Source organism: Carica papaya, chromosome 8 (assembly GCF_054855325.1).
Source record: "Carica papaya isolate Zhongbai chromosome 8, ASM5485532v1, whole genome shotgun sequence".
NCBI lineage: Eukaryota > Viridiplantae > Streptophyta > Magnoliopsida > Brassicales > Caricaceae > Carica > Carica papaya.
The window spans coordinates 20147829-20173633 of NC_142316.1; the positions used below are offsets into that span (position 1 = coordinate 20147829).

The 25805-nt window shown below is 46.3% G+C and overlaps 13 non-coding genes and 37 pseudogenes across 13 annotated transcripts; all 50 read left to right on the forward strand.

Annotated features, from left to right (window-relative positions):
• The first annotated feature begins 130 nt into the window (after positions 1-130).
• On the forward strand, positions 131-249 carry LOC148250760 (5S ribosomal RNA). The gene has a single exon (XR_015815494.1). It is a non-coding gene; the product is annotated as a 5S ribosomal RNA (ribosomal RNA).
• Positions 250-454: 205 nt separating this feature from the next.
• Positions 455-572, forward strand: LOC148250761 (5S ribosomal RNA; annotated as a pseudogene).
• Positions 573-850: 278 nt separating this feature from the next.
• On the forward strand, positions 851-969 carry LOC148250762 (5S ribosomal RNA; annotated as a pseudogene).
• A 1240-nt stretch (positions 970-2209) lies between these two features.
• Positions 2210-2328, forward strand: LOC148250763 (5S ribosomal RNA; annotated as a pseudogene).
• Positions 2329-2531: 203 nt separating this feature from the next.
• On the forward strand, positions 2532-2649 carry LOC148250764 (5S ribosomal RNA; annotated as a pseudogene).
• Positions 2650-2853: 204 nt separating this feature from the next.
• On the forward strand, positions 2854-2972 carry LOC148250765 (5S ribosomal RNA; annotated as a pseudogene).
• A 209-nt stretch (positions 2973-3181) lies between these two features.
• LOC148250766 (5S ribosomal RNA) lies at positions 3182-3300 on the forward strand. The gene has a single exon (XR_015814746.1). It is a non-coding gene; the product is annotated as a 5S ribosomal RNA (ribosomal RNA).
• A 564-nt stretch (positions 3301-3864) lies between these two features.
• LOC148250767 (5S ribosomal RNA) lies at positions 3865-3983 on the forward strand (annotated as a pseudogene).
• A 205-nt stretch (positions 3984-4188) lies between these two features.
• Positions 4189-4307, forward strand: LOC148250768 (5S ribosomal RNA; annotated as a pseudogene).
• Positions 4308-4691: 384 nt separating this feature from the next.
• On the forward strand, positions 4692-4810 carry LOC148250769 (5S ribosomal RNA; annotated as a pseudogene).
• Positions 4811-5338: 528 nt separating this feature from the next.
• LOC148250770 (5S ribosomal RNA) lies at positions 5339-5457 on the forward strand (annotated as a pseudogene).
• A 209-nt stretch (positions 5458-5666) lies between these two features.
• On the forward strand, positions 5667-5785 carry LOC148250771 (5S ribosomal RNA; annotated as a pseudogene).
• A 561-nt stretch (positions 5786-6346) lies between these two features.
• LOC148250772 (5S ribosomal RNA) lies at positions 6347-6465 on the forward strand (annotated as a pseudogene).
• Positions 6466-6670: 205 nt separating this feature from the next.
• On the forward strand, positions 6671-6789 carry LOC148250773 (5S ribosomal RNA). The gene has a single exon (XR_015815131.1). It is a non-coding gene; the product is annotated as a 5S ribosomal RNA (ribosomal RNA).
• A 559-nt stretch (positions 6790-7348) lies between these two features.
• On the forward strand, positions 7349-7467 carry LOC148250774 (5S ribosomal RNA; annotated as a pseudogene).
• Positions 7468-8026: 559 nt separating this feature from the next.
• Positions 8027-8145, forward strand: LOC148250775 (5S ribosomal RNA; annotated as a pseudogene).
• A 206-nt stretch (positions 8146-8351) lies between these two features.
• Positions 8352-8470, forward strand: LOC148250776 (5S ribosomal RNA). The gene has a single exon (XR_015814265.1). It is a non-coding gene; the product is annotated as a 5S ribosomal RNA (ribosomal RNA).
• Positions 8471-9033: 563 nt separating this feature from the next.
• Positions 9034-9152, forward strand: LOC148250777 (5S ribosomal RNA; annotated as a pseudogene).
• A 591-nt stretch (positions 9153-9743) lies between these two features.
• On the forward strand, positions 9744-9862 carry LOC148250778 (5S ribosomal RNA). The gene has a single exon (XR_015815259.1). It is a non-coding gene; the product is annotated as a 5S ribosomal RNA (ribosomal RNA).
• Positions 9863-10422: 560 nt separating this feature from the next.
• On the forward strand, positions 10423-10541 carry LOC148250779 (5S ribosomal RNA). Its single transcript, XR_015815712.1, has one exon. It is a non-coding gene; the product is annotated as a 5S ribosomal RNA (ribosomal RNA).
• A 558-nt stretch (positions 10542-11099) lies between these two features.
• On the forward strand, positions 11100-11218 carry LOC148250780 (5S ribosomal RNA; annotated as a pseudogene).
• A 204-nt stretch (positions 11219-11422) lies between these two features.
• LOC148250781 (5S ribosomal RNA) lies at positions 11423-11541 on the forward strand (annotated as a pseudogene).
• Positions 11542-11750: 209 nt separating this feature from the next.
• Positions 11751-11869, forward strand: LOC148250782 (5S ribosomal RNA; annotated as a pseudogene).
• A 559-nt stretch (positions 11870-12428) lies between these two features.
• LOC148250783 (5S ribosomal RNA) lies at positions 12429-12547 on the forward strand (annotated as a pseudogene).
• Positions 12548-13178: 631 nt separating this feature from the next.
• Positions 13179-13297, forward strand: LOC148250784 (5S ribosomal RNA; annotated as a pseudogene).
• Positions 13298-13857: 560 nt separating this feature from the next.
• LOC148250785 (5S ribosomal RNA) lies at positions 13858-13976 on the forward strand (annotated as a pseudogene).
• Positions 13977-14182: 206 nt separating this feature from the next.
• LOC148250786 (5S ribosomal RNA) lies at positions 14183-14301 on the forward strand. Its single transcript, XR_015814662.1, has one exon. It is a non-coding gene; the product is annotated as a 5S ribosomal RNA (ribosomal RNA).
• Positions 14302-14507: 206 nt separating this feature from the next.
• LOC148250787 (5S ribosomal RNA) lies at positions 14508-14626 on the forward strand (annotated as a pseudogene).
• A 532-nt stretch (positions 14627-15158) lies between these two features.
• LOC148250788 (5S ribosomal RNA) lies at positions 15159-15277 on the forward strand (annotated as a pseudogene).
• A 207-nt stretch (positions 15278-15484) lies between these two features.
• Positions 15485-15604, forward strand: LOC148250789 (5S ribosomal RNA; annotated as a pseudogene).
• A 560-nt stretch (positions 15605-16164) lies between these two features.
• Positions 16165-16283, forward strand: LOC148250790 (5S ribosomal RNA). Its single transcript, XR_015815748.1, has one exon. It is a non-coding gene; the product is annotated as a 5S ribosomal RNA (ribosomal RNA).
• Positions 16284-16818: 535 nt separating this feature from the next.
• Positions 16819-16937, forward strand: LOC148250791 (5S ribosomal RNA; annotated as a pseudogene).
• A 557-nt stretch (positions 16938-17494) lies between these two features.
• On the forward strand, positions 17495-17613 carry LOC148250792 (5S ribosomal RNA; annotated as a pseudogene).
• Positions 17614-17817: 204 nt separating this feature from the next.
• LOC148250793 (5S ribosomal RNA) lies at positions 17818-17936 on the forward strand (annotated as a pseudogene).
• A 206-nt stretch (positions 17937-18142) lies between these two features.
• Positions 18143-18260, forward strand: LOC148250794 (5S ribosomal RNA; annotated as a pseudogene).
• Positions 18261-18463: 203 nt separating this feature from the next.
• On the forward strand, positions 18464-18582 carry LOC148250795 (5S ribosomal RNA; annotated as a pseudogene).
• Positions 18583-18791: 209 nt separating this feature from the next.
• On the forward strand, positions 18792-18910 carry LOC148250796 (5S ribosomal RNA; annotated as a pseudogene).
• A 563-nt stretch (positions 18911-19473) lies between these two features.
• LOC148250797 (5S ribosomal RNA) lies at positions 19474-19592 on the forward strand (annotated as a pseudogene).
• A 559-nt stretch (positions 19593-20151) lies between these two features.
• On the forward strand, positions 20152-20270 carry LOC148250798 (5S ribosomal RNA). Its single transcript, XR_015814620.1, has one exon. It is a non-coding gene; the product is annotated as a 5S ribosomal RNA (ribosomal RNA).
• A 510-nt stretch (positions 20271-20780) lies between these two features.
• Positions 20781-20899, forward strand: LOC148250799 (5S ribosomal RNA). Its single transcript, XR_015815524.1, has one exon. It is a non-coding gene; the product is annotated as a 5S ribosomal RNA (ribosomal RNA).
• Positions 20900-21104: 205 nt separating this feature from the next.
• On the forward strand, positions 21105-21223 carry LOC148250800 (5S ribosomal RNA; annotated as a pseudogene).
• A 205-nt stretch (positions 21224-21428) lies between these two features.
• Positions 21429-21547, forward strand: LOC148250801 (5S ribosomal RNA; annotated as a pseudogene).
• Positions 21548-21751: 204 nt separating this feature from the next.
• LOC148250802 (5S ribosomal RNA) lies at positions 21752-21870 on the forward strand (annotated as a pseudogene).
• A 205-nt stretch (positions 21871-22075) lies between these two features.
• On the forward strand, positions 22076-22194 carry LOC148250803 (5S ribosomal RNA). The gene has a single exon (XR_015815711.1). It is a non-coding gene; the product is annotated as a 5S ribosomal RNA (ribosomal RNA).
• An 883-nt stretch (positions 22195-23077) lies between these two features.
• Positions 23078-23196, forward strand: LOC148250804 (5S ribosomal RNA; annotated as a pseudogene).
• A 155-nt stretch (positions 23197-23351) lies between these two features.
• LOC148250805 (5S ribosomal RNA) lies at positions 23352-23470 on the forward strand. The gene has a single exon (XR_015816025.1). It is a non-coding gene; the product is annotated as a 5S ribosomal RNA (ribosomal RNA).
• A 205-nt stretch (positions 23471-23675) lies between these two features.
• On the forward strand, positions 23676-23794 carry LOC148250806 (5S ribosomal RNA; annotated as a pseudogene).
• A 206-nt stretch (positions 23795-24000) lies between these two features.
• On the forward strand, positions 24001-24119 carry LOC148250807 (5S ribosomal RNA). Its single transcript, XR_015815678.1, has one exon. It is a non-coding gene; the product is annotated as a 5S ribosomal RNA (ribosomal RNA).
• A 560-nt stretch (positions 24120-24679) lies between these two features.
• LOC148250808 (5S ribosomal RNA) lies at positions 24680-24798 on the forward strand (annotated as a pseudogene).
• Positions 24799-25003: 205 nt separating this feature from the next.
• On the forward strand, positions 25004-25122 carry LOC148250809 (5S ribosomal RNA; annotated as a pseudogene).
• The last annotated feature ends 683 nt before the right edge of the window (positions 25123-25805 follow it).

Genomic DNA, 25805 nt, shown 5'->3' on the forward strand with positions numbered 1-25805 from the left:
CACGATGCTGTAGCATTTTACTTGATATTAGAACGAGAACGGGAGGTGTAGTGCGCACGCACAAGGAAAAAAATGACGGGAGAGGGAAGAAAGGAGAATGAGTTTATGTATTTGCAGCGCAAAATTAAACAGGTGCGATTATACCAGCACTAATGCACCGGATTCCATCAGAACTCCGCAGTGAAGTGTGCTTGGGCGAGATTAGTACTCGGATGGGTGACCTCCTGGGAAGTCCTCGTGTCGCACCAATTTTTTTTCAGACGGGTCGTTAGACGTTACGCGCGTCTGGAACTAGGGTCCGCTGGTTTATACGCAAATGTGAGTCAAGAAGTAGGGGTATTTTAATCGATATTAGAACGAGAATGAGAGGTGAAGTGTGAACGCACAAGGAAACAAATGACGGGAGGGGGAAGAAAGGAGAAGGAGTGTATGTATTTGCAGCGCGAAATTAAATAGGTGCGATCATACCAGCAGTAAGCTCCAGATCCCATAAGAACTCCGTAGTAAAGTGTGCTTGGGCGAGGGTAGTACTCGGATGGGTGACCACTTGGGAAGCCTTCGTGTTGCACCTATTTTTTTTCGGATGTGTTGTTCGACGTTACGCGCGAATGAAATTATAAACCGCTGGTTCATTTGCAAAGGTGAGTCACAGTGCCAGGGTATATTACTTGATACGCGCGACTTGAATTATTGTCCTCAGGTTTATTCGCAAATGTGAGTCACGGCACCGTAGCATTTTACTTGATATTAGAACGAGCACGAAAGGTGCAGTGCGCACGCACAAGGAAACAAATGACGGGAGGGAGAAAAAAGGAGAAGGAGTTTATGTATTTGCAGCGCAAAATTAAACAGGTGTGATCATACCAGCACTAATGCACCGGATCCCATCAGAACTCTGCAGTTAAGTGTGCTTGGGCGAGAGTAGTACTCGGATGGGTGACCTCCTTGGAATTCCTAGTGTTGCACTAATTTTTTTTTCAGACGGGTCGTTCGACGTTACGCGCGACTGGAACTAGAGTCCACTGGTTTATACGCAAATGATAGTCAAGAAGCAGGGGCATTTTAATCGATATTAGAACGATAAGGAAAGATGCAGAGTGCACGCACAAGGAAACAAATGACGGGAGGGGGGATGGAGGGAGAAAAAGTGTATGTATTTGCAGCGCAGAATGAAACATGAGCAATCATACCAGCACCAATGCAACGGATTCTATCAGAACTCTGCAAGTTAAGGGTGCTTGGGCGAGAGTAGCACTAGGATGGGTGACCTCCTGCGAAGTCCTTATATTTCATCCATTTTCTTGGGAGGTCCTCGTGTTGCACCCATCTTTTTGCAGATGATTCTTTCGACGTTACGCGCGACTTGATTTATGGTCCGCAGGTTTATTCGCAAATGTGAGTCACGGCGCCGTGGCATTTTACTTGATATTAGAACGAGTACGGGAGGTGCAGTGCGCACGCACAAGGAAACAAATGACGGGAGAAGGAAGAAAAGAGAAGGAGTGTATGTATTTGAAGCGCAAAATTAAACAAGTGGCATCATACAAGCGCTAATGCACTGGATCCCATGAGAACCCTGCAGTTAATTGTGCTTGGGCGAGAGTAGTACTCGGATGGGTGACCTCCTGGAAAGTCCTCGTATCGCAACAATTTTTTTTCAGATGGGTCGTTCGACGTTACGCGCGACTGGAACTCGTGTCCGCTGGTTTATACGCAAATGTGAGTCAAGAAGCAGGGGCATTTTAATCGATATTAGAATGAGAAGGGGAGGTGCAGTGTGAATGCACAAGGAAACAATTTATGGGAGAAAGAGGGAAGAAGAAGGAGTGTATGTATTTTCAGCACGAAATGAAACAGGTGCGATCAAACCAGCACAAATGCAACGGATTCTATCAGAACTCCGTAGGTAAGGGTGCTTTGGCGAGAGTAGTACTAGCATGGGTTACCTCCTGTGAAGTCCTCATATTTCACCCATTTTCTTGTGAAGTCCTCATGTTGCACTCATTTTTTTGTAGATGATTCTTTCGATGTTACGCGCGACTTGAATTATGGTCCTCAGGTTTATTCGCAAATGTGAGTCACGGTGCTGTAGCATTTTACTTGATATTAGGACGAGAACGGGTGGTGCAGTGCGCACGCACAAGGAAACAAATGACGCGAGGGGGAAGAAAGGGGAATGAGTTTATGTATTTGCAGCGCGAAATTAAACAGGTGGGATCATACCAGCACTAATGCACCGGATCCCATCAGAACTCCGCAGTGAAGTGTGCTTGGGCGAGATTAGTACTCGGATGGGAGACCTCCTGGGAAGTCCTCGTGTCGTACAAATTTCTTTTTAGACAGGTTGTTCGAAGTTACGCGCGTCTGGAGCTAGGGTCCGCTGGTTTATACGCAAATGTGAGTCAAGAAGCATGGGCATTTTAATCGATATTAGAACGAGAATGAGAGGTGAAGTGTGAACGCACAAGGAAACAAATGACGGGAGGGGGAAGAAAGGAGGAGTGCATGTATTTGAAGCGCAAAATTAAACAAGTTGGATCATACCAGCACTGATGCACTGGATCCCATCAGAACTCTGTAGTTAAGTGTGCTTGGGCGAGAGTAGTACTCGGATGGGTGACCTCTTGGGAAGTCCTCGTATCGCAACAATTTTCTTTCAGATGGGTCGTTCGACGTTACGCGCGACTGGAACTATGGTCCGCTGGTTTATACTCAAATGTGAGTCAAGAATCAGGGGCATTTTAATCGATATTAGAACGAGAAGGAGATGTGCAGTGTGAACGCACAAGGAAACAAATGATGGGAGGGGGGGAGGGAAGAAGGAGTGTATGTATTTTCAGCACGAAATTAAACAGTTGCGGTCACACCAGCACAAATGCACCGGATCCCATCAGAACTTCGCAGTTAAGTGTGCTCTGGCGAAAGAAGTACAATGATGGGTTACCTCCTGGGAAGTTCTCGTGTTGCACCAATTTTCTTTTTTTCAGATGTGCCGCTCGACGTTACGCGCGACTTTAATTATGGTCCGCAGATTTATTTAAAAATATGAGTCACGGCGCCGTGGCATTTTACTTGATATTTGAACGAGAATGAGAGGTGCAGTTCGCACGCACAAGGAAACAAATGACGGGAGGGGGAAGAAAGGAGAAGGAGTTTATGTATTTGCAGCGCGAAATTAAACTGGTGCGATCATACCAGCACTAATGCACCGGATCCCATCAGAACTCCGCAAATAAGTGTGCTTGGGCGAGAGTAGTACTCGGATGGGTGACCTCCTGGGAAGTCCTCGTGTCGCACTAATTTTATTTTTTCAGACGGGTCGTTCGACGTTACGCGCGACTGGAACTAGGGTCTACTGGTTTATACGCAAATGTGAGTCAAGAAGCAGGGGCATTTTAATCGATATTAGAATGAGAAGGAGAGATGCAGAGTGCACGCACAAGGAAATAAATGACGGAAGGGGTGATGGAGGGAGAAAAAGTGTATGTATTTGCAGCGCAGAATGAAACATGAGCAATCATACCAGCACCAATGCAACGGATTCTATCAGAACTCCGCAAGTTAGGGGTGCTTGGGCGAGAGTAGCACTTGGATGGGTGACCTCCGGCGAAGTCCTTATATTTCACCCATTTTCTTAGGAACTCCTTGTGTTGCACCCATTTTTTTGCAGATGATTCTTTCGACGATACGCGCGACTTGAATTATGGTCCTCAGGTTTATTTGCAAATGTGAGTCACGGCAACGTAGCATTTTACTTGGTATTAAAACGAGCACGGGAGGTGCAGTAGGCACGCACAAGGAAACAAATGGCGGGAGGGGGAAGAAAGGAGAATGAGCTTATGTATTTGCAGCGCGAAATTAAACAGGTGCGATCATAACAGCACTAATGCACCAGATCCCATCAGAACTCCGCAGTTAAGTGTGCTTGGGCGAGATTAGTACTCAGATGGGTGACCTCTTGGGAAGTCCTCGTGTCGCACCAATTTTTTTTCAGACGGGTCGTTCGACGTTACGCGCGTCTGGAACTAGGGTCTGCTGGTTTATACGCAAATGTGAGTCAAGAAGCAGGGGCATTTTAATCGATATTAGAACTATAATGAGAGGTGAAGTGTGAACGTACAAAGAAACAAATGACGGGAGGGGGAAGAAAGGAGAAGGAGTGTATGTATTTGCAGCGTGAAAATAAACAGGTGCGATCATACCAGCACTAAAGCTCCAGATCCCATCAGAACTCCGCAATTAAGTGTGCTTGGGCGTGGGTAGTACTCGGATGGGTGACCACCTGGGAAGCCCTCGTGTTGCTTCTATTTTTTTTGGATGGGCTGTTCGACGTTACGCGCGAATGGAATTAAAATCCGCTGGTTCATTTGCAAAGGTGAGTCATGGTGCTGGGGCATATTACTTGATATTAGAACGAGAAAGAGAGATGCAGAGTGCACGCACAAGGAAACAAATGACGGGAGGGGGGATGGAAGGAGAAAGAGTGTATGTATTTGCAGTGCAGAATGAAACATGAGGGATCATACCAGCACTAATGCAACGGATTCTATCAGAACTCCGTAGTTAAGGGTGCTTGGGCGAGAAAAGTACTCGGATGGGTGACCTCCTTCGAAGTCCTTATATTTCACCTATTTTCTTGGGAGGGGGAAGAAAGGAGAAGGAGTTTATCTATTTGCAGCGCGAAATTAAACAAGTGCGATCATACCAGCACTAATGCATCGGATTCCATCAGAACTCTGCAGATAAGTGTGCTTGGGCGAGAGTAGTACTCGGATGGGTGACCTCCTGGGAAGTTCTCGTGTCGCACTAATTTTTTTTTCAGACGGGTTGTTCGACGTTAAGCGCGACTGGAACTAGGAGCAGGGGCATTTTAATCGATATTAGAACAAAAAGGAGAGATGCAGAGTGCAGGCACAAGGAAACAAATGACGGGAGGAGGGATGGAGGGAAAAATAGTGTATGTATTTGCAGCGCAGAATGAAACATGAGCAATCATACCAGCACCAATGCAACAGATTCTATCAGAACTCCGTAAGTTAAGGGTGCTTGGGCGAGAGTAGCACTAGGATGGGTGACCTCCTGCGAAGTCCTTATATTTCACCCATTTTCTCAGGAAGTCCTCGTGTTGCACCCATTTTTTTGCAGATGATTCTTTCGACGATACGAGCGACTTGAATTATGGTCCTCAGGTTTATTCGCAAATGTGAGTCACGGCACCGTAGCATTTTACTTGATATTAGAACGAGAATGAGAGGTGCAATGCGCACGCACAAGGAAACAAATGATGGGAGGGGGGGAGGGAAGAAGGAGTGTATGTATTTTCAGCACGAAATTAAACAGGTGCAGTCACACCAGCACAAATGCACCGGATCCCATCAGAACTCCGCAGTTAAGTGTGCATTGGCAAAAGTAGTACAATGATGGGTTACCTCCTTGGAAGTTCTCGTGTTGCACCCATTTTCTTTTTTTCAGATGTGCCGTTCGACCTTACGCGCGACCTTAATTATGGTCCGCAGATTTATTCGCAAATGTGAGTCACGGCGCCGTGGCATTTTACTTGATATTTGAGCGAGAACGAGAGGTGCAGTGCGCACGCACAAGGAAACAAATGACGGGAGAGGGAATAAAGGAGAAGGAGTTTATGTATTTGCAGCGCGAAATTAAACAGGTTCGATCATACCAGCACTAATGCACCGGATCCCATCAGAACTCCGCAGTTAAGTGTGCTTGGGCGAGAGTAGTACTCGAATGGGTTACCTCTTGGGAAGTCCTCGTGTCGCACTAATTTTTTTTTCAGATGGGTCGTTCGACGTTACGTGCGACTGGAACAAGGGTCCACTGGTTTATACGCAAATGTGAGTCAAGAAGCATGAGCATTTTAATCGATATTAGAACGAGAAAGAGAGATGCAGAGTGCATGCACAAGGAACAAATGACGGGAGGGGGGATGGAGGTAGAAAAAGTATATGTATTTGCAGCGCAGAATGAAACATGAGCAATCATACCAGCACCAATGCAACGGATTCTATCAGAACTCCGCAAGTTAAAGGTGCTTGGGCGAGAGTAGCACTAGGATGGGTGACTTCCTGCGAAGTCCTTAAATTTCACCCATTTTCTAAGGAAGTCCTCGTGTTGCACCCATTTTTTTGCAGATGATTCTTTCGACGATACGCGCGACTTGAATTATGGTCCTCAGGTTTATTCGCAAATGTGAGTCATGGCACCGTAGAATTTTACTTGATATTAGAACGAGCACAGGAGGTGCAGTGCGCACGCATAAGGAAACAAATGACGGGAGGGGGAAGAAAGGAGAAGGAGTTTATGTATTTGCAGTGTGGAATTAAATGGGTGCGATCATACCAGCACTAATGCACCGGAACCCATCAGAACTCCGCAATTAAGTGTGCTTGGGCGAGAGTAGTACTCGGATGGGTGACCTCTTGGGAAGTCCTCGTGTCGCACCAATTTTTTTTCAGACGGGTCGTTCGACGTTACGCGCGACTGGAACTAGGGTCCACTAGTTTATACGCAAATGTGAGTCAAGAAATAGGGGCATTTTAATCGATATTAAAACGAGAAGGAGAGGTGCAGTGTAAACGCACAAGGAAACAATTGATGGGAGGGGGAGGGAAGGAGAAGGAGTGTATGTATTTTCAGCACAAAATGAAATAGGTGCGATCATACCAGCACTAATGCACCGGATCCCATCAGAACCCCGCAGTTAAGTGTGCTTGGGCGAGAGTAGTACTCGGATGGGTGACCTCCTGGGAAGTGCTCGTGTCGCACCAATTTTTTTTCAGACGGGTCGTTCAACGTTACGCGGGACTGGAACTAGGGTCCGCTGGTTTATACGCAAATGTGAGTCAAGAAGCAGGGGCATTTTAATCGATATTAGAAGGAGAAGTAGAAGTGCAGTGTGAACCCACAAGGATACAATTGATGGGAGGGGGAAGGAAGGCAATGGAGTGTATCTATTTTCAGCACGAAATGAAACAGGTACGATCATACCAGCACTAATGCAACGGATTCTATCAGAACTCCGTAGGTAAGGGTGCTTGGGCGAGAGTAGTACTAGCTTGGGTTACCTCCTGCGAAGTCCTTATATTTAACCCATTTTCTTGTGAAGTCCTCGTGTTGCACCCATTTTTTTGCAGATGATTCTTTCGACGTTACGCGCGACTTGAATTATGGTCCTCAGGTTTATTCGCAAATGTGAGTCACGGCGCTGTAGAATTTTACTTGATATTAGAACGAGAACGGGAGGTGCAGTGCTCACGCACAAGGAAACAAATGACGGGAGGGGGAAGAAAGGGGAATGAGTTTATGTATTTGCAGCGCAAAATTAAACAGGTGAGATCATACCAGTACTAATGCACCGGATCCCATCAGAACTCCGCAGTTAAGTGTGCTTTGGCGAGAGTAGTACTCAGATTGGTGACCGCCTGGGAAGTCCTCGTGTTGCACCAATTTTTTTTCAGACGGATCGTTCGACGTTATGCGCGACTGGAACTAGGGTCCGCTGGTTTATACGCAAATGTGAGTCAAGAAGAAGAGGCATTTTAATCGATATTAGAACGAGAAGGAGAGGTGCAGTGTGAACGCACAAGGAAACAATTGATGGGAGGCGGAGGGAAGGAGAAGGAGTGTATGTATTTTCAGCACGAAATGAAACAGGTACGATCATACCCGCACTAATGCAACTGATTCTATCAGAACTCCGTAGGTAAGGGTGCTTGGGCGAGAGTAGTACTAGCATGGGTTACCTCCTGCGAAGTCCTTATATTTCACCCATTTTCTTGTGAAGTCCTCGTGTTGCACCCATTTTTTTGCAGATGATTCTTTCGATGTTACACGCGACATGAATTATGGTCCTCAGGTTTATTCGCAAATGTGAGTCAGGGCGCCGTGGCATTTTACTTGATATTAGAACGAGAACGGGAGGTGCAGTGCGTACGCACAAGGAAACAAATGACGGGAGGGGGAAGAAAGGCGAATGAGTGTATGTATTTGCAGCGCGAAATTAAACAGGTGTGATCATACCAGCACAAATGCATCGGATCCCATCAGAACTCCGCAGTTAAGTGTGCTTTGGCGAAAGTTGTACAATGATGGGTTACCTCGTGGGAAGTTCTTGTGTTGCACCCATTTTTTTTTTCAGATGTGCCGTTCGACATTACGCACGACTTTAATTATGGTCCGCAGATTTATTCGCAAATGTGAGTCACGGTGTCGTGGTATTTTACTTGATATTTGAACGAGAACGAGAGGTGCAGTGTGCACGCGCAAGGAAACAAATGACGGGAGGGGAAGAAAGGAGAAGGAGTTTATGTATTTGCAGCGCAAAATTAAACAGGTGCGATCATACCAGCACTAATGCACCGGATCCCATCAGAACTCCGCAGTTAAGTGTGCATGGGCGAGAGTAGTACTCGGATGGGTAACCTCTTGAGAAGTTCTCGTGTCGCACTAATTTTTTTTTCAGACGGGTCGTTAGACGTTACGCGCGACTGGAACTATGGTCCACTAGTTTATACGCAAATGTGAGTCATGAAGCAGGGGCATTTTAATCGATATTAGAACGAGAAGGAGAGATGCAGAGTGCACGCACAAGGAAACAAATGACGGGAGGGGGGATGGAGGGAGAAAAAATGTATGTATTTGCAGCGCAGAATGAAACATGAGCAATCATACCAGCACCAATGCAACGGATTCTATCAGAACTCCGCAAGTTAAGGGTGCTTGGGCGAGAGTAGCACTAGGATGGGTGACCTCCTGCGAAGTCCTTATATTTCACCCATTTTCTTAGGAAGTCCTCGTGTTCCACCCATTTTTTTGCAGATGATTCTCTCGACGATACGCGCGACTTGAATTATGGTCCTTAGGTTTATTCGCAAATGTGAGTCACGGCACCGTCGTATTTTACTTGATATTAGAACGAGCACGGGCGGTGCAGTGCGCACGCACAAGGTAAAGAAATAACGGGAGGGGGAAGAAAGGGGAATGAGTTTATGTATTTGTAGCGCGAAATTAAACAGGTGCGATCATACCAGCACTAATGCCCCGGATCCCATCAGAACTCCGCAGTTAAGTGTGCTTGGGCGAGATTAGTACTCGGATGGGTGATCTCCTGGAAAGTCCTCGTGTCGCACTAATTTTTTTTTTTTAGACGGGTCGTTCGACGTTACGCGCGACTGGAACTAGGGTCCACTGGTTTATACGCAAATATGAGTCAAGAAGCAGGGGCATTTTAATCGATATTAGAACGAGAATGAGAGATGCAGAGTACACGCACAAGGAAACAAATGACGGGAGGGGGGATGGAGGGAGAAAAAGTGTATGTATTTTCAGCGCAGAATGAAACATGAGCAATCATACCAGCTCCAATGCAACGGATTCTATCAGAACTCCGCAAGTTAAGGGTGCATGGGCGAGAGTAGCACTAGGATGGGTGACCTCCTGCGAAGTCCTTATATTTCACCCATTTTCTTAGGAAGTCCTCGTGTTGCACCCATTTTCTTAGGAAGTCCTCGTGTTGCACCCATTTTTTTGCAGATAATTCTTTCGACGGTACGCGCGAGTATAATTATGGTCCTCAGGTTTTTTCGCAAATGTGAGTCACGGCGCCGTAGCATTTTACTTGATATTAGAACGAGCACGGGAGGTGCAGTGCGCACGCACAAGCAAACAAATGACGGGAGGGGGAAGAAATGAGGAGTTTATGTATTTGCGGCGCGAAATTAAATGGGTGCGATCATACCAGCACTAATGCACCGGATCCCATCAGAACTCCGCAGTTAAGTTTGCTTGGACGAGAGTAGTACTCGGATGGGTGACCTCCTGGGAAGTCCTCGTGTCGCACCAATTTTTTTTCTGACGGGTCGTTCGACGTTACGTGCGACTGGAACTGGGGGCCCGCTGGTTTATACGCAAATGTGAGTCAAGAAGTAGAGGCATTTTAATCGATATTAGAACGAGAAGGAGAGGTGTAGTGTGAACGCACAAGGAAACAATTGATGGGAGGGGGAGGGAAGGAGAAGGAGTGTATGTATTTTCAGCACGAAATGAAACAAGTGCGATCATACCAGCACTAATGCAACGGATTCTATCAGAGCCCCGTAGGTAAGGGTGCTTGGGTGAAAGTAGTACTAGCAAGGGTTACCTCCTGCGAAGTCCTTATATTTCACCCATTTTCTTGTGAAGTCCTCGTGTTGCACCCATTTTTTTGCAGATGATTCTTTCGACGTTACGCGCGACTTGAATTATGGTCCTCAGGTTTATTCGCAAATTTGAGTCACGGCACCGTAGTATTTTACTTGACATTAGAACGAGCACGGGAGGTGCAGTGCGCACGCAGAAGGAAACAAATGACGGGAGGGAGAAGAAAGGAGAAGGAGTTTATGTATTTGCAGCGCGAAATTAAACTGGTGCGATCATACCAGCACTAATGCACCGGATCCCATCCGAACTCCGCAGTTAAGTGTGCTTGGGCGAGAGTAGTACTCGGATGGGTGACCTCCTGGGAAGTCCTTGTGTTGCACAAATTTTTTTTCAGACGGGTCGTTCGATGTTACGCGCGACTGGAACTATGGTCCGCTGGTTTATACGCAAATGTGAGTCAAGAATCAGGTGTATTTTAATCGATATTAGAACGAGAAGGAGAGGTGCAGTGTGAACGCACAAGGAAACAAATGATGGGAGGGGGGGAGGGAAGAAGGAGTGTATGTATTTTCAGCACGAAATGAAACATGTGCGATTATACAAGCACTAATGCATCGGATTCTATCAGAACTCCATAGGTAAGGGTGCTTGGGGGAGAGTAGTACTAGCATGGGTTACCTCCTGCGAAGTCCTTATATTTCACCCATTTTCTTGTGAAGTCCTCGTGTTGCACCCATCTTTTTGTAGATGATTCTTTTGACGTTACACGCGACTTGATTTATGGTCCGCAGGTTTATTCGCAAATGTGAGTCACGGCTCCGTGGCATTTTACCTGATATTAGAACGACTACGGGAGGTGCAGTTCGCACGCACAAGGAAACAAATGACGGGATGGGGAAGAAAAGAGAAGGAGTTTATGTATTTGCAGTGCGAAATTAAACAGGTGTGATTATACCAGCACTAATGCACTGGATCCCATCAGAACTCTGCAGTTAAGCGTGCTTGGGAGAAAATAGTTCTCGGATGGGTGACCTCTTGGGAAGTCCTCGTATCGCAACAATTTTTTTTTAGATGGGTCGTTCGACGTTACGCACGACTGGAACTATGGTCCACTTGTTTATACGCAAATGTGAGTCAAGAATCAGGGACTTTTTAATCGATATTAGAATGAGAAGGAGAGGTGTAGTGTGAATGCACAAGGAAACAAATGATGGGAGGGGGGGAGGGAAGAAGGAGTGTATGTATTTTCAGCACGAAATTAAACAGGTGCGGTCACACCAGCACAAATGCACCGGATCCCATCAGAACTCCGCAGTTAAGTGTGCTTTGGCGAAAGTAGTACAATGATGGGTTACCTCCTCGGAAGTTCTGGTGTTGCACCCATTTTCTTTTTTTAAGATGTGCTATTCGACATTACGCGCGACTTTAATTATGGTTCGCAAATTTATTCGCAAATGTGAGTCACGGCGCCGTGGCATTTTACTTGATATTTGAACGAGAACGAGAGGTGCAGTGCGCACGCACAAGGAAACAAATGAAGGGAGTGGGAAGAAAGAAGAAGGAGTTTATGTATTTGCAGTGCGAAATTAAACATGTGTGATCATACCAGTACTAATGCATCGGATCCCATCAAAACTCCGCAGTTAAGTGTGCTTGGGCGAGAGCAGTACTCGGATGGGTGACATCCTGAGAAGTCCTCGTGTCGCACTAATTTTTTTCCAGACGGGTCGTTCGACGTTACGCGCGACTGGAACTAGGGTCCGCTGGTTTATACACAAATGTGACTCAAGAAGCAGGGGCATTTTAATCGATATTAAAACGAGAATGAGAGATGCAGAGTGCACGCACAAGGAAACAATTGATGGGAGGGGGAGGGAAGGAGAAGGAGTGCATGTATTTTCAGCACGAAATGAAACAGGTGCGATCATACCAGCACTAATGCAACGGATTCTATCAGAACTCCGTAGGAAAGGGTGCTTGGGCGAGAGTAATACTAGCATGGGTTACCTCCTGCGAAGTCTTTGTATTTAACCCATTTTCTTCTGAAGTCCTCGTGTTGCACCCATTTTTTTGTAGATAATTCTTTCGACGTTACGCGCGACTTGAATTATGGTCCTCAGGTTTATTTGCAAATGTGAGTCACGGCGCTGTAGCATTTTACTTGATATTAGAACGAGAACGGGAGGTGCAGTGCGCACGCACAAGGAAATAAATAACGGGTGGGGGAAGAAAGGGGAATGAGTTTATGTATTTGCAGCGCGAAATTAAACAAGTGTGATCATACTAGCACTAATGCACCGGATCCCATCAGAACTCCGCAGTTATGTGTGCTCGAGCGAGATTAGTACTCGGATGGGTGACCTCCTGGGAAGTCCTCGTGTCGCACCAATTATTTTTCAGACGGGTCGGTCGACGTTACGCGCGTCTGGAACTAGGGTCCGCTAGTTTATTCGCAAATGTGAGTCAAGAAGCAGGGGCATTTTAATCGATATTAGAACGAGAATGAGAGGTGAAACGTGAACGCACATGTAAACAAATGACGGGCGGGGGAAGAAAGGAGAAGGAGTGTGCGATCATACCAGCACTAAAGCTTCGGATCCCATCAGAACTCCGCAGTTAAGTGTGAGGGAGAAAAAGTGTATGTATTTGCAGTGCAGAATGAAACATGAGCAATCATACCAGCACCAATGTAACGGATTCTATTAGAACTCCGCAAGTTAAGGGTGCTTGGGCGAGAGTAGCACTAGGATGGGTGACCTCCTGCGAAGTCCTTATATTTCACCCATTTTCTTAAGAAGTCCTCATGTTGTACCCATTTTTTTGCAGATGATTCTTTCGACGATACGCGCGACTTGAATTATGGTCCTCAGGTTTATTCGTAAATGTGAGTCACGGAACCTTAGGATTTTACTTGATATTAGAACGAGCACGGGAGGTGTAGTGCGTACGCAAAAGGAAAGAAATGACGGGAGGGGGAAGAAAGGAGAAGAAGTTTATGTATTTGCAGCGCGGAATTAAACAAGTGCGATCGTACCAGCACTAATGCACCGGATCCCATCAGAACTCCGCAGTTAAGTGTGCTTGGGCGAGAGTAGTACTCGGATGGGTGACCTCCTAGGAAGTCCTCGTGTCGCAATAATTTCTTTTCAGACGGTCGTTCGACGTTGCGCGCGACTGGAACTAGGGTCCACTTGTTTATAAGCAAATGTGAGTCATGAAGCAGGGCCATTTTAATCGATATTAAAATGAGAAGGAGAGATTCAGAGTGCACGCACAAGGAAACAAATGACGGGAGGGGGGATGGAGGGAGAAAAAGTGTATGTATTTGCAGCGCAGAATGAAACATGAGGGTTCATACCAGCACCAATGCAACGGATTCTATCAGAACTTCGCAAGTTAAGGGTGCTTAGGCGAGAGTAGCACTAGGATGGGTAACCTCCTGCGAAGTCCTTATATTTCACCAATTTTCTTAGGAAGTCCTCGTGTTGCACCTATTTTTTTGCAGATGATTCTTTCGACGTTACGCGCGACTTAAATTATGGTCCTCAGGTTTATTCGCAAATGTGAGTCACGGTGCCGTGGCATTTTACTTGATATTAGAACGAGAACGGGAGGTGCAGTGCGCACGCACAAGGAAACAAATGACGGGAGGGGGAAGAAAAGGGAATGAGTTTATGTATTTGCAGCGCGAAATTAAACAGGTGCGATCATACCAGCACTAATGCACCGGATCCCATCAGAACTCCGCAGTTATGTGTGCTTGGGCGAGATTAGTACTCGGATGGATAACATCCTGGGAAGTCCTCGTGTCGCACCAATTTTTTTTTCAGACGGGTCGTTCAACGTTACGCATGTCTGGAACTAGGGTCCGCTGGTTTATACGCAAATCTGAGTCAAGAAGCAAGGGCATTTTAATCGATATTAGAACGAGAACGGGAGGTGCAGTGCGCACGCACAAGGAAACAAATGACGGGAGGGGGAAGAAAGGGGAATGAGTTTATGTATTTGTAGCGCAAAATTAAATGGGTGCGATCATACCAGCACAAATGCATCAGATCCCATCAGAACTCCGCAGTTAAGTGTGCTTGGGCGAGAGTAGTACTCGGATGGGTGACCTCCTGGGAAATCCACGTGTCGCACTAATTTTTTTTTCAGACAGGTCGTACGACGTTAGGCGCGTCTGGAACTAGGGTCCGCTGGTTTATACGCAAATGTGAGTCTATAAGCAGGGGCATTTTAATCGATATTAGAACGAGAATGAGAGGTGAAGTGTTAACGCACAAGGATACAAATGACTGGAGGGGGAAGAAAGGAGAAGGAGTGTATGTATTTGCAGCGCGAAATTAAACAGGTGCGATCATACCAGCACTAAAGCCCCGGATCCCATCAGAACTCCGCAGTTAAGTGTGCTTGAGCGAGAGTAGTACTCGGATAGGTGACCACTTGGGAAGCCCTCGTGTTGTACCTATTTTTTTTCGGATTGGTTGTTCGACGTTACGCGCGAATGGAATTATAAACCGCTGGTTCATTTGCAAAGGTGAGTCACAGTGCGGGGGCATATTACTTGATATTAGAACGAGAAAGAGAGATGCAGAGTGCACGCACAAGGAAACAAATGACGGGAGGGGGGATGGGAGGAGAAAGTGTGTATGTATTTGCAGTGCAGAATGAAACATGAGGGATCATACCAGCACTAATGCAACGGATTCTATCAGAACTCCGCAGTTAAGTGTCCTTTGGTGAAAGTAGTATAATGATGGGTTACCTCCTTGGAAGTTCTCGTGTTGCACCCATTTTCTTTTTTTCAGATGTGCCGTTCGACCTTACGCGCGACCTTAATTATGATCCGCAGATTTATTCGCAAATGTGAGTCACGGCGCCGTGACATTTTACTTGATATTTGAGCGAGAACGAGAGGTGCAGTGCGCACGCACAAGAAAACAAATGATGGGAGGTGGAATAAAGGAGAAGGAGTTTATGTATTTGCAGCGAAATTAAACAGGTTCGATCATACCAGCACTAATGCACCGGATCCCATCAGAACTCCGCAGTTATGTATGCTTGGGCGAGAGTAGTACTCGAATGGGTTACCTCTTGGGAAATCCTCGTGTCGCACTAATTTTTTTTTCAGACGGGTCGTTCGACGTTACGCGCGACTGGAACAAAGGTCCACTGGTTTATACGCAAATGTGAGTCAAGAAGCAGGAGCATTTTAATCGATATTAGAACGAGAAAGAGAGATGCAGAGTGCACGCACAAGGAAACAAATGACGGGAGGGGGGATGGAGGTAGAGAAAGTATATGTATTTGCAGCACAGAATGAAACATGAGCAATCATACCAGCACCAATGCAACGGATTCTATCAGAACTCCGCAAGTTAAAGGTGCTTGGGCGAGAGTAGTACCCGGATGGGTGACCTCCTGGGAAGTCCTCGTGTCGCCTTAATTTTTTTTTTCAGACGGGTCGTTCGACGTTATGTGCGACTGCAACTAGGGTCCCCTGGTTTATACGCAAATGTGAGTCAAGAAGTAGGGGCATTTTAATCGATATTTGAACGAGAAGGAGAGATGCAGAGTGCACGCACAAGGAAACAAATGACGGGAGGGGGAGGGAAGGAGAAAGAGTGTATGTATTTTCAGCACGAAATGAAACAGGTGCGATCATACCAGTACTAATGCATCGAATTCTATCAGAACTCCGTAGGTAAGGTGCTTGGGCGAGAGTAGTACTAGCATGGGTTACCTCCTGCGAAGTCCTTATATTTCACCCATTTTATTGTGAAGTCCTCGTGTTGCACCCATTTTTTAACAGATGATTCTTTCGACGTTACGCGCAACTTGAATTATGGTCCTCAAGTTAATTCGCAAATGTGAGTCACGACACCGTAGTATTTTACTTGATATTAGAACGAGCACGGGAGGTACAGTGCGCACGCACAAGGAAACAAATGACGGGAGGGGGAAGAAAGGAGAAGGACTTTATGTATTTGCAGCGTGGAATTAGACGGGTGTGATCATACCAGCATTAATGCACCGGATCCCATCAGAACTCCGCAGTTAAGTGTGCTTGGGCGAGAGTAGTACTCGGATGGGTGACCTCCTGGGAAGTTCTCGTGTCGCACCAATTATTTTTCAGACAGGTTGTTCGACGTTACGCGCGACTGGAATTATGGTCCGCTGGTTTATACGCAAATGTGAGTCAAGAAGCAGGGGCATTTTAATCGATATTAGAACGCAGAAGGAAACAATCGATGGGAGGGGGAGGGAAGGAGAAGGAGTGTATGTATTTTCAGCACGAAATGAAACAGGTGCGATCAGACCAGCACCAATGCTTCGGATTCTATCAGAACTCCGTAGGTAATGGTGCTTGGGCGAGAGTAGTACTAGCATGGGTTACCTCCTGCGAAGTCCTTATATTTCACCCATTTTCTTGTGAAGTCCTCGTGTTGCACCCATTTTTTTGCAGATGATTCTTTCGACATTACGCGCGACTTGAATTATGGTCCTCAGGTTTATTCGTAAATGTGAGTCACGGCGCCGTGGCATTTTACTTGATATTTGAATGAGAACGTAAGGTGCATTGCGGACGTACATGGAAACAAATGACGGGAGGGGGAAGAAAGGAGAAGGATTTTATGTATTTGCAGCGTGAAATTAAACAGGTGCGATCATACCAGCACTAATGCACCAGATTCCATTAAAACTCCGCAGTTAAGTGTGCTTGGGCGAGATTAGTACTCGAATGGGTGACCTCCTGGGAAGTCCTCGTGTCGCACTAATTCTTTTTTTCAAACGGGTCGTTCGACGTTACGCGCGACTGGAACTAGGGTCCACTGGTTTATACGCAAATATGAGTCAAGAAGAAGGGGCATTTTAATCGATATTAGAACGAGAAGGAGAGATTCAGAGTGCACGCACATGGAAACAAATGACGGGAGGGGGGATGGAGGGAGAAAAAGTGTATGCAGCGCAGAATGAAACATGAGCAATCATACTAGCTCCAATGCAACGGATTCTATCAGAACTCCGCAAGTTAAGGGTGCTTGGGCGAGAGTTGCACTAGGATGGGTGACGTCCTGCAAAGTCCTTATATTTCACCCATTTTCTTAGGAAGTCCTCGTGTTGCACCCATTTTTTTGCAGATAATTCTTTCGACGATACGCGTGAGTTGAATTATGGTCCTCAAGTTTATTCGCAAATGTGAGTCACGGCACCGTAGCATTTTACTTGATATTAGAACGAGCACAGGAGGTGCAGTGCGCACGCACAAGGAAACAAATGACGGGAGGGGGAAGAAAGGGGAATGAGTTTATGTATTTGCAGCGCGAAATTAAACAGGTGTTATCATACCAGCACTAATGCACCGGATCCCATCAAAACTTCACAGTTAAGTGTGCATGGGCGAGATTAGTACTCGGATGGGTGACCTCCTGGGAAGTCTTCATGTCGCACCAATTTTTTTTCAGACGTGTCGTTCGACGTTACGCGCGTCTGGAACTAGGGTCCGCTGGTTTATACGCAAATGTGAGTCAAGAAGCAGAGACATTTTAATCGATACTAGAACGAGAAGGAGACATGAAGTGTGAACGCACAAGGAAACAAATGACGGAGGGGGAAGAAAGGAGAATGAGTGTATGTATTTGCAGCGCGGAATTAAACATGTGCGATCATACCAGCACTAAAGCCCCGGATCCCATAAGAACTCCGCAGTTAGGTGTGCTTGGGCGAGAGTAGTACTCGGATGGGTGACCATTTGGGAAGCCCTCGTGTTGCACCTTTTTTTTCTCGGATGGGTTGTTCGACGTTATGCGCGAATGGAATTATAAACTGCTGGTTTATTCGCAAAGGTGAGTCACGGTGCCGGGGCATATTACTTGATATTAGAACGAGTACGGGAGGTGCAATGCGCACGCACAAGGAAACAAATGACGGGAGGAGGAAGAAAAGAGAAGGAGTGTATGTATTTGAAGCGCAAAATTAAACAAGTGGCATCATACCAGCACAAATGCACTGGATCCCATCAGAACTCTGCAGTTAAGTGTGCTTGGGCGAGAGTAGTACTCAGATGGGTGACCTCTTGGGAAGTTCTCGTATCGCAACAATTTTTTTTCAGATGGGTCGTTCGACGTTACGCGCGACTGGAACTATGGTCCACTGGTTTATACGCAAATGTGAGTCAAGAATCAGGGGCATTTTAATCGATATTAGAACGAGAAGGAGAGGTGAAGTGTGAACGCACAAGGAAACAAATGATGGGAGGGGGGAGGGAAGAGGGAGTGTATGTATTTTCAGCACGAAATTAAGCAGGTGCGGTCACACCAGCACAAATGCACCAGATCCCATCAGAACTCCGCAGTTAAGTATGCTTTGGCGAGAGTAGTACAATGATGGGTTACCTCCTGGGAAGTTCTCGTGTTGCACCCATTTTCTTTTTTTCAGATGTGCCGTTCGACGTTACGCGCGACTTTAATTATGGTACGCAGATTTATTCGCAAATGTGAGTCACGGCGCCGTGACATTTTACTTGATATTTGAACGAGAACGAGAGGTGCAGTGCGCAAGCACAAGGAAACAAATGACGGGAGGGGGAAGAAAGGAGAAGGAGTTTATGTATTTACAGCGCGAAATTAAACAGGTGCGATCATACCAACACTAATGCACCGGATCACACCAGAACTCCGCAGTTAAGTGTGCTTGGGCGGGAGTAGTACTCGGATGGGTTACCTCCTGGGAAGTTCTCGTGTCGCACTAATTTTTTTTTTCAGACGGGTCGTTCGACGTTACGCGCGACTGGAACTAGGGTCCACTGGTTTATACACAAATGTGAGTCAAGAAGCAGGGGCATTTTAATCAATATTATAACGAGAATGAGAGATGCAGAGTGCACGCACAAGGAAACAAATGACGGGAGGGGGGATGGAGGGAGAAAAAGTGTATGTATTTGCAGCGCAGAATGAAACATGAGCCATCATACCAGGACCAATGCAACGGATTCTATCAGAACTCTGCAAGTTAAGGGTGCTTGGGCGAGAGTAGCACTAGGATGGGTGACCTACTGCGAAGTCCTTATATTTCACCCATTTTCTTAGGAAGTCCTCGTGTTGCACCCATTTTTTTGCAGATGATTCTTTCGACGATACGCGCTACTTGAATTATGGTCCCCAGGTTTATTCACAAATGTGAGTCACGGCACCGTAGCATTTTACTTGATATTAGAACGAGCACGGGAGGTGCAGTGCGCACGCACAAGGAAACAAATAACGGGAGGGGGAAGAAAGGGGAATGAGTTTATGTATTTGCAGCGCGAAATTAAACAGGTGGGATCATACCAGCACTAATGCACCAGATCCCATCAGAACTCCGCAGTTAAGTGTGCTTGGGCGAGAGTAGTACTAGGATGGGTGACCTCCTGGGAAGTCCTCGTGTCTCGCCAATTTTTTTTCAGACGGGTCGTTCGACCTTACGCGCTACTGGAACTAGGGTCCGTTGGTTTATATGCAAATGTGAGTCAAGAAGCAGAGGCATTTTAATTGATATTAGAACGAGAATGAGAGGTGCAGTGTGAACGCACAAGGAAACAATTGATGGGAGGGGGAGGGAAGGAGAAGGAGTGTATGTATTTTCAGCACGAAATGAAACAGGTACGATCATACCAGCACTAATGCAACGGATTCTATTAGAACTCCGTAGGTAAGGGTGTTTGGGGGAGAGTAGAACTAGCGTGGGTTACCTCCTACGAAGTCCTTATATTTCACCCATTTTCTTGTGAAGTCCTCGTGATGCACCCATTTTTTTGCAAATGATTCTTTCGACGATACGCGCGACTTGAATTATAGTCCTCAGGTTTATTCGCAAATGTGAGTCACGGCACTGTAGCATTTTACTTGATATTAGAATGAGCACGGGAGGTGCAGTGCGCACGCACAAGGAAACAAATGATGGGAGGGGGAAGAAATGAGAAGGAGTTTATGTATTTGCAGCGCTAAATTAAACGGGTGCGATCATACCAGCACTAATGCATCGGATCCCATCAGAACTCCGCAGTTAAGTGTGCTTGGGCGAGAGTAGTACTCGGATGGGTGACCTTCTGGGAAGTCCTCGTGTCGCACCAATTTTTTTTCAGACGGGTCGTTCGACGTTACGCGCGACTGGAACTAGGGTTCACTAGTTTATACGCAAATGTGAGTCAAGAAGTAGGGGCATTTAAATCGATATTGGAACGAGAAGGAGAGGTACAGTGTGAACGCACAAGGAAACAATTGATGGGAGGGGGAGGGAAGGAGAAGGAGTGTATGTATTTTCAGCACGAAATGAAACAGGTACGATCATACCAGCACTAATGCAACGGATTCTATTAGAACTCCGTAGGTAAGGGTGTTTGGGGGAGAGTAGTACTAGCGTGGGTTACCTCCTACGAAGTCCTTATATTTCACCCATTTTCTTGTGAAGTCCTCGTGTTGCACCCATTTTTTTGCAAATGATTCTTTCGACGATACGCGCTGTAGTATTTTACTTGATATTAGAACGAGAACGGGAGGTGTAGCGCGCAAGCACAAGGAAACAAATGACAGGAGGGGGAAGAAAGGGGAAAGAGTTTATGTATTTGCAGCGCGAAATTAAACAGGTGCGATCATACCAGCACTAATGCACCGGATCCCATCAGAACTCCGAAGTGAAGTGTGCTTTGGCGAGATTAGTACTCGGATGGGTGACCTCTTGGGAAGTCCTCGTGTCGCACCAATTTTTTTTCAGACGGGTCGTTCGACGTTACGTGTGTCTGGAACTAGGGTCCGCTGGTTTATACGCAAATGTGAGTCAAGAAGCAGGGGCATTTTAATCGATATTAGAACGAGAATGAGAGGTGAAGTGTAAACGCACAAGGAAACAAATGACGAGAGGGGGAAGAAAGGAGAAGGAGTTTATGTATTTGCAGCGTTGAATTAAACGGGTGTGATCATACCAGCACTAATGCATCAGATCCCATCAGAACTCCGCAGTTAAGTGTGCTTGGGCGAGAGTAGTACTCGGATGGGTGAGCTCCTGGGAAGTCCTCGTGTCGCACCAAATTTTTTTCAGACGGGTCGTACGACGTTACGCGCGACTGGAACTAGGGTCCGCTGGTTTATACGCAAATGTGAGTCAAGAAGCAGGAACATTTAAATCGATATTAGAACGAGAAGGAGAGGTGCAGTGTGAACGCACAAGGAAACAAATGACGGGAGGGGGAAGAAAGGAGAAGGAGTTTATGTATTTGCAGTGCGAAATTAATCAGGTGCGATCATACCAGCACTAATGTAACAGATCCCATCATTACTCCGCAGTTAAGTGTGCTTGGGCGAGAGTAGTACTCGGATGGGTGGCCACTTGTGAAGTCCTCGTGTTGCACCCATTTTTTTGCAGATGATCTTTCGACGTTACACGCGACTTGAATTATGGTCCTCAGGTTTATTCGCAAATGTGAGTCACGGCGCTGTAGCATTTTACTTGATATTAGAACGAGAACGGGAGGTGCAGTGCGCACGCACAAGGAAACAAATGACGGGAGGGGGAAGAAAGGGGAATGAGTTTATGTATTTGCGGCGCAAAATTAAAGAGGTGCAATCATACCAGCACTAATGCACCGGATCCCATCAGAACTCCGCAGTGAAGTGTGATTGGGCGAGATTAGCACTCGGATGGGTGACCTCCTGGGAAGTCCTCGTGTAGCACCAATTTTTTTTCAGACGGGTCGTTCGACGTTACGCGCGTATGGAACTAGGGTCCGCTGGTTTATACGCAAATGTGAGTCAAGAAGCAGGGGCATTTTAATCGATATTAGAACGAGAATGAGAGGTGAAGTGTGAACGCACAAGGAAACAAATGACGGGCGGGGGAAGAAAGGAGAAGGAGTGTATGTATTTGCAGCGCGAAATTAAACAGGTGCGATCATACCAGCACTAAAGCTCCGGATCCCATCAGAACTCCGCAGTTAAATGTGCTTGGGCGAGGGTAGTACTCGGATGGGTGACCACTTGGGAAGCCCTTGTGTTGCACCTATTTTTTTTCGGATGGGTTGTTCGACATTACGCGTGAATGGAATTATAAACCGCTGGCTCTTTTGCAAAGGTGAGTCACGGTGCCTGGTCATATTACTTGATATTAGAACCAGAAAGAGAGATGCAGAGTGCACGCACAAGGAAACAAATGACGGGAGGGGGGATGGAAGGAGAAAGAGTGTATGTATTTGCAGTGCAGAATGAAACATGAGGGATCATACCAGCACTAATGCAACGGATTCTATCAGAACTCCGCAGTTAAGGGTGCTTGGGCGAGAAAAGTACTCGGATGGGTGACCTCCTGCGAAGTCCTTCTATTTCACCCATTTTCTTGGGAGGTCCTCGTGTTGCACCCATCTTTTTGCAGATGATTTTTTCGACGTTACGCGCGACTTGATTTATGGTCCGCAGGTTTATTCGCAAATTTGAGTCACGGCGCCGTGGCATTTTACTTGATATTAGAACGAGTACGAGAGGTGCAGTACGCACGCACAAGGAAACAAATGACGGGAGGAGGATGAAAAGAGAAGGAGTGTATGTATCTGAAGCGCAAAATTAAACAAGTGGCATCATAGCAGCACTAATGCATTGGATCCCATCAGAACTCTGCAGTTAAGTGTGCTTGGGCGAGAGTAGTACTCGGATGGGTGGCCTCTTGGGAAGTCCTCATATCGCAACAATTTTTTTTCAGATGGGTCGTTCGACGTTACTCGCGACTGGAATTATGGTCCGCGTGTTTATACGCAAATGTGAGTCAAAAATCAGGGGCATTTTTATCGATATTAGAACGAGAACGAGAGGTGTAGTGTGAACGCACAAGGAAACAAATGATGGGAGGAGGGGAGGGAAGAAGGAGTGTATGTATTTTCAGCACAAAATTAAACAGGTGCGGTCACACCAGCACAAATGCACCGGATCCCATCAGAACTCCGAAGTTAAGTGTGCTTTGGCGAAAGTAGTACAATGATGGGTTACCTCCTGGGAAGTTCTCGTATTGCACCCATTTTCTTTTTTTCAGATGTGCCGTTCGACGTTACGCGCGACTTTAATTATGGTCCGCAGATTTATTCGCAAATGTGAGTCATGGCGCCGTGGCATTTTACTTGATATTTGAACGAGAACGAGAGGTGTTTATGTATTTGCAGCGCGAAATTAAACTGGTGCGATCATTCCAGCACTAATGCACCGGATCCCATCAGAACTCCGTAGATAAGTGTGCTTGGGCGAGAGTAGTACTCTGATGGGTGACCTCCTGGGAAGTCCTCGTGTCGCACCAATTTTTTTTCAGACAGGTCGTTCGAGATTACGCGCGACTGGAACTAGGGTCCGCTGGTTTATACGCAAATGTGAGTCAAGAAGCAGGGGCATTTTAATCGATATTAGAACGAGAATGAGAGGTGAAGTGTGAACGCACAAGGAAACAAATGACGGGAGGGGGAAGAAAGGAGAAAGAGTGTATGTATTTGTAGCGCGAAACTAAATAGGTGCGATCATACCAGCACTAAAGCCCCGGATCCCATCAGAACTCTGCAGTTAAGTGTGCTTGGGTGAGATTAGTACTCGGATGGATGAGCTCCTGGGAAGTCCTCGTGTCGCACCAATTTTTTTTTCAGACGGGTCGTTCAACGTTACGCGCATCTGGAACTAGGGTCCGCTGGTTTATACACAAATTTGAGTCAAGAATCAGGGGCATTTTAATCGATATTAGAACGAGAATGAGAGGTAAAGTGTGAACGCACAAGGAAACAAATGACCGGAGGGGGAAGAAAGGAGAAGGAGTGTATGTATTTGCAGCGCGAAATTAAACAGGTGCGATCATACCAGCACCAAAACTCCGGATCCCATCAGAACTCCGCAGTTAAGTGTGCTTGGGCGAGGGTAGTACTCGTATGGGTGACCACTTGGGAAGCCCTCGTGTTGCACCTATTTTTTTTCGGATGGGTTGTTCGACGTTACGCACGAATGGAATTATAAACCACTGGTTCATTTGCAAAGGTGAGTCACGGTGCCGGGTCATATTACTTGATATTAGAATGAGAAAGAGAGATGCAGAGTGCACGCACAAGGAAACAAATGACAGGAGGGGGGATGGGAGGAGAAAGAGTGTATGTATTTGCAGTGCAGAATGAAACATGAGGGATCATACCAGCACTAATGCAACGGATTCTATCAGAACTCCGCAGTTAAGGGTGCTTGGGAGAGAAAAGTACTCGGACGGGTGACCTCCTGCGAAGTCCTTATATTTCACCCATTTTCTTAGGAAGTCCTCTTGTTGCACCCATTTTTTTGCAGGTGATTCTTTCGACGTTACGCACGACTTGATTTATGGTCCGAAGGTTTATTCGCAAATGTGAGTCATGGCACCGTAGCATTTTACTTGATATTAGAACGAACACGGGAGGTGCATTGCGCACGCACAAGGAAACAAATGACGGGAGGGAGAAGAAAGGAGTAGGAGTTTATGTATTTGCAGCGCAAAATTAAATGGGTGCGATCATACAAGTACTAATGCACCGGATCCCATCAGAACTCCGCAGTTAAGTGTGCTTGGGCTAGAGTAGTACTCGGATGGGTGACCTCCTGGGAAGTCCTCGTGTCGCATTAATTTTTTTTCAGACGGGTCGTTCGACGTTACGCGCGACTGGAACTGGGGTCCGCTGGTTTATACGCAAATGTGAGTCAAGAAGCAGGGGCATTTTAATCGATATTAGAACGAGAAGGAGAGGTGCAGTGTGTTCGCAGAAGGAAACAATTGATGGGAAAGGGAGGGAAGGAGAAGGAGTGTATGTATTTTCAGCACGAAATGAAACAAGTGCGATCATACCAGCACTAGTGCAGCGGATTCTATCAGAACTCCGTAGGTAAGGGTGCTTCGGCGAGAGTAGTACTAGCATGGGTTACCTCCTGCGAAGTCCTCGTGTCGTACTAATTTTTTTTCAGACGGGTCGTTTGACGTTACGCAGGACTAGAACTAGGGTCCGCTGGTTTATACGCAAATGTGAGTCAAGAAGTAGGGGCATTTTAATCGATATTAGAACGAGAACGAGAGGTGCAGTGTGAACGCACAAGGAAACAATTGATGGGAGGGGGAGAGAAAAAGAATGAGTGTATGTATTTTCAGCACGAAATGAAACAGGTGCGATCATACCAGCATTAATGCAACGGATTCTATCAGAACTCCGTAGGTAAGGGTGCTTGGGCGAGAGTAGTACTAGCATGGGTTACCTCCTGCGAAGTCCTTATATTTCACTCATTTTCTTGTGATGTCCTCGTGTTGCACCCATTTTAATCGATATTACAACGAGAAAGAGAGGTGCAGTGTGAACGCACAAGGAAAAAATTGATGGGAGGGGGAGGGAAGGAGAAGGAGTGTATGTATTTTCAGCACGAATTGAAACAGGTGCGATCATACCAGCACTAATGCAACGGATTCTATCAGAACTCCGTAGGTAAGGGTGCTTGGGCGAGAGTAGTACTAGCAAGGGTTACCTCCTGCGAAGTCCTTATATTTCACCCATTTTCTTGTAAAAGTCCTCGTGTTGCACCCATTTTTTTGCAGATGATTCTTTCGACGTTACGCGCGACTTGAATTATGGTCCTCAGGTTTATTCG